General features: G+C 56.1%; 2 non-coding genes across 2 annotated transcripts; both read left to right on the forward strand.

Moving 5' to 3' along the window:
* Positions 1-3,292: 3,292 nt before the first annotated feature.
* On the forward strand, positions 3,293-5,201 carry LOC124731261. The gene has a single exon (XR_007008230.1). It is a non-coding gene; the product is annotated as a small subunit ribosomal RNA (ribosomal RNA).
* Positions 5,202-5,552: 351 nt separating this feature from the next.
* LOC124731256 lies at positions 5,553-5,707 on the forward strand. Its single transcript, XR_007008225.1, has one exon. It is a non-coding gene; the product is annotated as a 5.8S ribosomal RNA (ribosomal RNA).
* Positions 5,708-7,384: the final 1,677 nt, after the last annotated feature.

Genomic DNA, 7,384 nt, shown 5'->3' on the forward strand with positions numbered 1-7,384 from the left:
ACGGCGGACGTTTCCCGCACTCGTAAAGTGCAATCCACCCCTATAACTTGCGTTTCATGAAGAGTTATTTCCAATATGCGACATTCCCGCTGTCCGTATACATGAGCCGCGACCTGTACCACTTACGAGCGAGAGACGCGATCGCGTTGCTCACTGTACGGCGTCCGATACCGAGCCATCAGCATGTCGGTCCCCATGCGCGTTGCACTCGCACTCGCAGTCGCAAAAACGTGGGGCAAATATATTACGCGGAAGAGTTATAACAGACCGAGCCCCACTGCATGGGGGGAGTCTTTGTCACTAATGTACACAGATGGAACATTTTGGACTGGAACCAGATTACCCGTACACACGGCGCTGATTAGTAATCAATGCAGAGCCATCAAACTACAGCAAATATACACAACTGTCCGTATACATGCTGAAAGAGTCTGCCCAAAATGGGAACCACACGTCAGCCAGACACTCTGATCACGCACCACTCTCTGCTTCTAACAGGCGCACATACAATATGTAAGCACCAGCATGGAACAACATCCAGTGCATCTTCTCCGCCACATTACACAATCCACACTATCACAACCAGACCAGGAGGTCCGTGCGGAAAATACAATATCCCAGCCTTTCGACATCCACCATTGCGCAGACCAGGCACCAACACCCACACATGTCCTATACAACGGTGCACCCAACATCACAATAGTACCTCCTGTCACAGCGCACAAACAATGACATGAGTCAAAGACACAGGTCTCACACAAGCATAGAATTGGAGCGCCGCCTCTAATAAGCCAAAGGTGCATCCTGACGTGACAAATCTGATCATGTCACAAGCATTCACTTACTATAATCACTATCAACGAACCTGCCGCCCCCGCCCCCCCCCCCCCTACACCTTTCCGTACAACAACGTGTAACCTAACCTAACCTAACCTAACCTATGTTGTACCTTAACCTAACCTATGTTGTACCTTAACCTAACCTATGTTGTACCTTAACCTAACCTATGTTGTACCTTAACCTAACCTATGTTGTACCTTAACCTAACCTATGTTGTACCTTAACCTAACCTATGTTGTACCTTAACCTAACCTATGTTGTACCTTAACCTAACCCATGTTGTACCTTAACCTAACCCATGTTGTACCTTAACCTAACCCATGTTGTACCTTAACCTAACCCATGTTGTACCTTAACCTAACCCATGTTGTACCTTAACCTAACCCATGTTGTGCCTCAACCTAACCCATGTTGTGCCTCAACCTAACCCATGTTGTGCCTCAACCTAACCCATGTTGTGCCTTAACCTAACCCATGTTGTGCCTCAACCTAACCCATGTTGTGCCTTAACCTAACCCATGTTGTGCCTTAACCTAACCCATGTTGTGCCTTAACCTAACCCATGTTGTGCCTTAACCTAACCCATGTTGTGCCTTAACCTAACCCATGTTGTGCCTTAACCTAACCCATGTTGTCGCCTTAACGTAACCCACGTTGTCGCCTAAACCTGCTCTGTAATTGTTATACGACTCGTTCAATTACTGTAGTGTTGCCCACCCGCAACCCTCGCAATATAGTTCGCTACTCGCACTGCCCGCACCCCTGTGTATCGCTTCATGTTAAACACCTTGCAAGTCTTGCTCACTTTCCACATGCTCCTGCTGTACACTGTAATGTGGATGGCAGCAGGACGTACATGCCGCCCCTCCCCACGTCCCCACCTTGCCCCCTGCCTTCGCAAGCTGGTTGGTGAGAAGTTTGCATGTTCAATGCCCTTCGCATGCGACGTACTCAGGCTACGTTGTGGTGCGGCCTGTGTCAACTGTCCGCTGATGTCGTACGCGTGAACCACAATCTGTACTGCACATTCGTCCTTATGTACTGAATGATACATCGTGGCACATGTGTGACCGCACAACGACTGCGCCCAAAAACGGCGGACCATACAGTGCAAATATTGTGCACGCAGCTACGTGTCGTCTCCCTATGAGAGCTGGATTGCAGTGTGGTACGCCATAGAGACGTGTGGGAGGAACGGACGCCGTGGATGGCGATCAGCATGAGCTGTCTGTTGATGTATTCGGACCTAGTCGTCTCTCCTCACACACCGTGATGGCATGGTGCACCGCGTTCCATATCTGCGACATGCTACAGAGGCCGGTTGACAGTCGTTCGAGCAATGGACATCGCATACGTACGGGGGCCACCTTCCACGTATTGTCTAGGCGTGCACATTTTGTTGCGTGTATGTGGGCAGACGTAGTGTGGCGTGACACCTGACACAGGCATGCAATAATCGTTGAAGTTGCAAATGGCGATGGACGCCTGCGTTTTCTGGTGAAGTTACGCAAATGAACAAATGGTAACCTGTTGTGGTGCGGTTGTTCTCGCTAGGGGTGAATCGGTGATGGCGACGATAGGTTGAGGTACTAACCGGTTGTTCCAGCGATACCCACCATGCCGACGAAACTGAACGGCATCTGGGTGTGAAGCGATACGCGGCGGTGGCTGGGTGGGACCGTCCCCGGCCGGTGAGGGGGCGCCTCCCGGCGTGCTGGCCGCGCGGTGCGTGGGCGCACGCGCTACAGCCGGCTGGTGGGGGCGGCCAGTGGCAGGCGCGCCGGCCGACGGACGCGGCAGGCGTCGCAGCTGCGCGCCGGCGCACCCTGCGCGCGGCGCCGTGCGGCCAAAGTAGGTCCTCGCGGGCCCGGTGCGAAGCGCGGTGGACATCTTCAGTGTGCTGGTCCGATTGAGGACTGTGTGCGTTGAGGATGCGCCGCCGCCCGGCGCTCGGCGCCGCGACGCCGTCTGCTGCTCGGTCGCCCCAGCGGTTCTCGCTGGTGGTTTGTATCGCAGCTGTGCGGATGTGTTGGCGCGTGCGCTGTGCTGGGAGAGTTCGCTTCGGCACCCAAGTGGGGCTTTTGTCCTTCTGTGGCGCTGGCGTTGGAGCTGCCGGTCACCGTAGGTGGCGCGTGTTGTCTCCCGCCGGCAATGCCACGACAGCACGCTCCCGGGCCTCTGTCGGCAGCGGCAAGCTCAGTTGGGAGCACGGGTGGTCGCACCGAAAGCGTCTACTCGCCTAACTCCGGGCGATTGCGCCTCTCTCGAACCCGACCAAGTACTTGGGACGGCGCTGCGCGCCGCCGGGACCTGAGAGGGTTTCGAGGTGTATTGTGCAGGGGAGCTCAGCCTCCTCCTGTTTGCAGAATGATTGAGCGGACGCTTGCGTGTTCGCGCGGGCCCCCGGGACACACTCCCGGGCGGCCGGCTGCTCAGCTCTAGTTGACGCAGCTCCCTGGTTGATCCTGCCAGTAGTCATATGCTTGTCTCAAAGATTAAGCCATGCATGTCTCAGTACAAGCCGCATTAAGGTGAAACCGCGAATGGCTCATTAAATCAGTTATGGTTCCTTAGATCGTACCCACGTTACTTGGATAACTGTGGTAATTCTAGAGCTAATACATGCAAACAGAGTCCCGACCAGAGATGGAAGGGACGCTTTTATTAGATCAAAACCAATCGGTCGGCTCGTCCGGTCCGTTTGCCTTGGTGACTCTGAATAACTTTGGGCTGATCGCACGGTCCTCGTACCGGCGACGCATCTTTCAAATGTCTGCCTTATCAACTGTCGATGGTAGGTTCTGCGCCTACCATGGTTGTAACGGGTAACGGGGAATCAGGGTTCGATTCCGGAGAGGGAGCCTGAGAAACGGCTACCACATCCAAGGAAGGCAGCAGGCGCGCAAATTACCCACTCCCGGCACGGGGAGGTAGTGACGAAAAATAACGATACGGGACTCATCCGAGGCCCCGTAATCGGAATGAGTACACTTTAAATCCTTTAACGAGTATCTATTGGAGGGCAAGTCTGGTGCCAGCAGCCGCGGTAATTCCAGCTCCAATAGCGTATATTAAAGTTGTTGCGGTTAAAAAGCTCGTAGTTGGATTTGTGTCCCACGCTGTTGGTTCACCGCCCGTCGGTGTTTAACTGGCATGTATCGTGGGACGTCCTGCCGGTGGGGCGAGCTGAAGGCGTGCGACCGCCTCGTGCGTGCTCGTGCGTCCCGAGGCGGACCCCGTTGAAATCCTACCAGGGTGCTCTTTATTGAGTGTCTCGGTGGGCCGGCACGTTTACTTTGAACAAATTAGAGTGCTTAAAGCAGGCAAGCCCGCCTGAATACTGTGTGCATGGAATAATGGAATAGGACCTCGGTTCTATTTTGTTGGTTTTCGGAACCCGAGGTAATGATTAATAGGGACAGGCGGGGGCATTCGTATTGCGACGTTAGAGGTGAAATTCTTGGATCGTCGCAAGACGAACAGAAGCGAAAGCATTTGCCAAGTATGTTTTCATTAATCAAGAACGAAAGTTAGAGGTTCGAAGGCGATCAGATACCGCCCTAGTTCTAACCATAAACGATGCCAGCCAGCGATCCGCCGCAGTTCCTCCGATGACTCGGCGGGCAGCCTCCGGGAAACCAAAGCTTTTGGGTTCCGGGGGAAGTATGGTTGCAAAGCTGAAACTTAAAGGAATTGACGGAAGGGCACCACCAGGAGTGGAGCCTGCGGCTTAATTTGACTCAACACGGGAAACCTCACCAGGCCCGGACACCGGAAGGATTGACAGATTGATAGCTCTTTCTTGATTCGGTGGGTGGTGGTGCATGGCCGTTCTTAGTTGGTGGAGCGATTTGTCTGGTTAATTCCGATAACGAACGAGACTCTAGCCTGCTAACTAGTCGCGTGACATCCTTCGTGCTGTCAGCGATTACTTTTCTTCTTAGAGGGACAGGCGGCTTCTAGCCGCACGAGATTGAGCAATAACAGGTCTGTGATGCCCTTAGATGTTCTGGGCCGCACGCGCGCTACACTGAAGGAATCAGCGTGTCTTCCTAGGCCGAAAGGTCGGGGTAACCCGCTGAACCTCCTTCGTGCTAGGGATTGGGGCTTGCAATTGTTCCCCATGAACGAGGAATTCCCAGTAAGCGCGAGTCATAAGCTCGCGTTGATTACGTCCCTGCCCTTTGTACACACCGCCCGTCGCTACTACCGATTGAATGATTTAGTGAGGTCTTCGGACTGGTACGCGGCATTGACTCTGTCGTTGCCGATGCTACCGGAAAGATGACCAAACTTGATCATTTAGAGGAAGTAAAAGTCGTAACAAGGTTTCCGTAGGTGAACCTGCGGAAGGATCATTACCGACTAGACTGCATGTCTTTCGATGTGCGTGTCGTGTCGCGCAACACGCTACCTGTACGGCTCGCCGTAGCCGTGCGCCGCGTGCGGAACCACGCGTGCCTCTCAAAACTAGCGGCAATGTTGTGTGGTACGAGCGCTGAAGCGCTGGAGCGGCTGGCCTGCGGCACCTGGCGCCTGGCGCCGGTTTTGAATGACTTTCGCCCGAGTGCCTGTCCGCTCCGGTGTGGAGCCGTACGACGCCCGTCGGCCGTGAGGCCGTTGGACACAGAACGCTGGAACAGGGGCCGCCACACGCCTCACTCCCGCCTATGCGACCGTCTCGAAAGAGACGGCGGAAACTGAGAAAAGATCACCCAGGACGGTGGATCACTCGGCTCGTGGGTCGATGAAGAACGCAGCAAATTGCGCGTCGACATGTGAACTGCAGGACACATGAACATCGACGTTTCGAACGCACATTGCGGTCCATGGATTCCGTTCCCGGGCCACGTCTGGCTGAGGGTCGGCTACGTATACTGAAGCGCGCGGCGTTTGCCCCGCTTCGCAGACCTGGGAGTGTCGCGGCCGCCTGTGGGGCCGGCCGCGTCTCCTCAAACGTGCGATGCGCGCCCGTCGCCTGGCGGTTCGCATACCGGTACTTTCTCGGTAGCGTGCACAGCCGGCTGGCGGTGTGGCGTGCGACACCTCGTACAACGACCTCAGAGCAGGCGAGACTACCCGCTGAATTTAAGCATATTACTAAGCGGAGGAAAAGAAACTAACAAGGATTCCCCCAGTAGCGGCGAGCGAACAGGGAAGAGTCCAGCACCGAACCCCGCAGGCTGCCGCCTGTCGTGGCATGTGGTGTTTGGGAGGGTCCACTACCCCGACGCCTCGCGCCGAGCCCAAGTCCAACTTGAATGAGGCCACGGCCCGTAGAGGGTGCCAGGCCCGTAGCGGCCGGTGCGAGCGTCGGCGGGACCTCTCCTTCGAGTCGGGTTGCTTGAGAGTGCAGCTCCAAGTGGGTGGTAAACTCCATCTGAGACTAAATATGACCACGAGACCGATAGCGAACAAGTACCGTGAGGGAAAGTTGAAAAGAACTTTGAAGAGAGAGTTCAAAAGTACGTGAAACCGTTCTGGGGTAAACGTGAGAAGTCCGAAAGGTCGAACGGGTGAGATTCACGCCCATCCGGCCACTGGCCTCCGCCCTCGGCAGATGGGGCCGGCCGCCCGCGCGGAGCAATCCGCGGCGGGGTCGTGTCCGGTTGCCTTTCCACTCGCCGCGGGGTGGGGCCGTTCCGGTGTGCGGTGGGCCGCACTTCTCCCCTAGTAGGACGTCGCGACCCGCTGGGTGCCGGCCTACGGCCCGGGTGCGCAGCCTGTCCTTCCGCGGGCCTCGGTTCGCGTCTGTTGGGCAGAGCCCCGGTGTCCTGGCTGGCTGCCCGGCGGTATATCTGGAGGAGTCGATTCGCCCCTTTGGGCGCTCGGGCTCCCGGCAAGCGCGCGCGGTTCTTCCCGGATGACGGACCTACCTGGCCCGGCCCCGGACCCGCGCCGCTGTTGGCTCGGGATGCTCTCGGGCGGAATAATCGCTCCCGTCAGCGGCGCTTCAGCTTTGGACAATTTCACGACCCGTCTTGAAACACGGACCAAGGAGTCTAACATGTGCGCGAGTCATTGGGCTGTACGAAACCTAAAGGCGTAATGAAAGTGAAGGTCTCGCCTTGCGCGGGCCGAGGGAGGATGGGGCTTCCCCGCCCTTCACGGGGCGGCGGCCTCCGCACTCCCGGGGCGTCTCGTCCTCATTGCGAGGTGAGGCGCACCTAGAGCGTACACGTTGGGACCCGAAAGATGGTGAACTATGCCTGGCCAGGACGAAGTCAGGGGAAACCCTGATGGAGGTCCGTAGCGATTCTGACGTGCAAATCGATCGTCGGAGCTGGGTATAGGGGCGAAAGACTAATCGAACCATCTAGTAGCTGGTTCCCTCCGAAGTTTCCCTCAGGATAGCTGGTGCTCGTACGAGTCTCATCCGGTAAAGCGAATGATTAGAGGCCTTGGGGCCGAAACGACCTCAACCTATTCTCAAACTTTAAATGGGTGAGATCTCCGGCTTGCTTGATATGCTGAAGCCGCGAGCAAACGACTCGGATCGGAGTGCCAAGTGGGCCACTTTTGGTAAGCAGAACTGGCGCTGTGG

This window comes from Schistocerca piceifrons, unplaced genomic scaffold (assembly GCF_021461385.2).
Source record: "Schistocerca piceifrons isolate TAMUIC-IGC-003096 unplaced genomic scaffold, iqSchPice1.1 HiC_scaffold_1277, whole genome shotgun sequence".
Lineage (NCBI taxonomy): Eukaryota > Metazoa > Arthropoda > Insecta > Orthoptera > Acrididae > Schistocerca > Schistocerca piceifrons.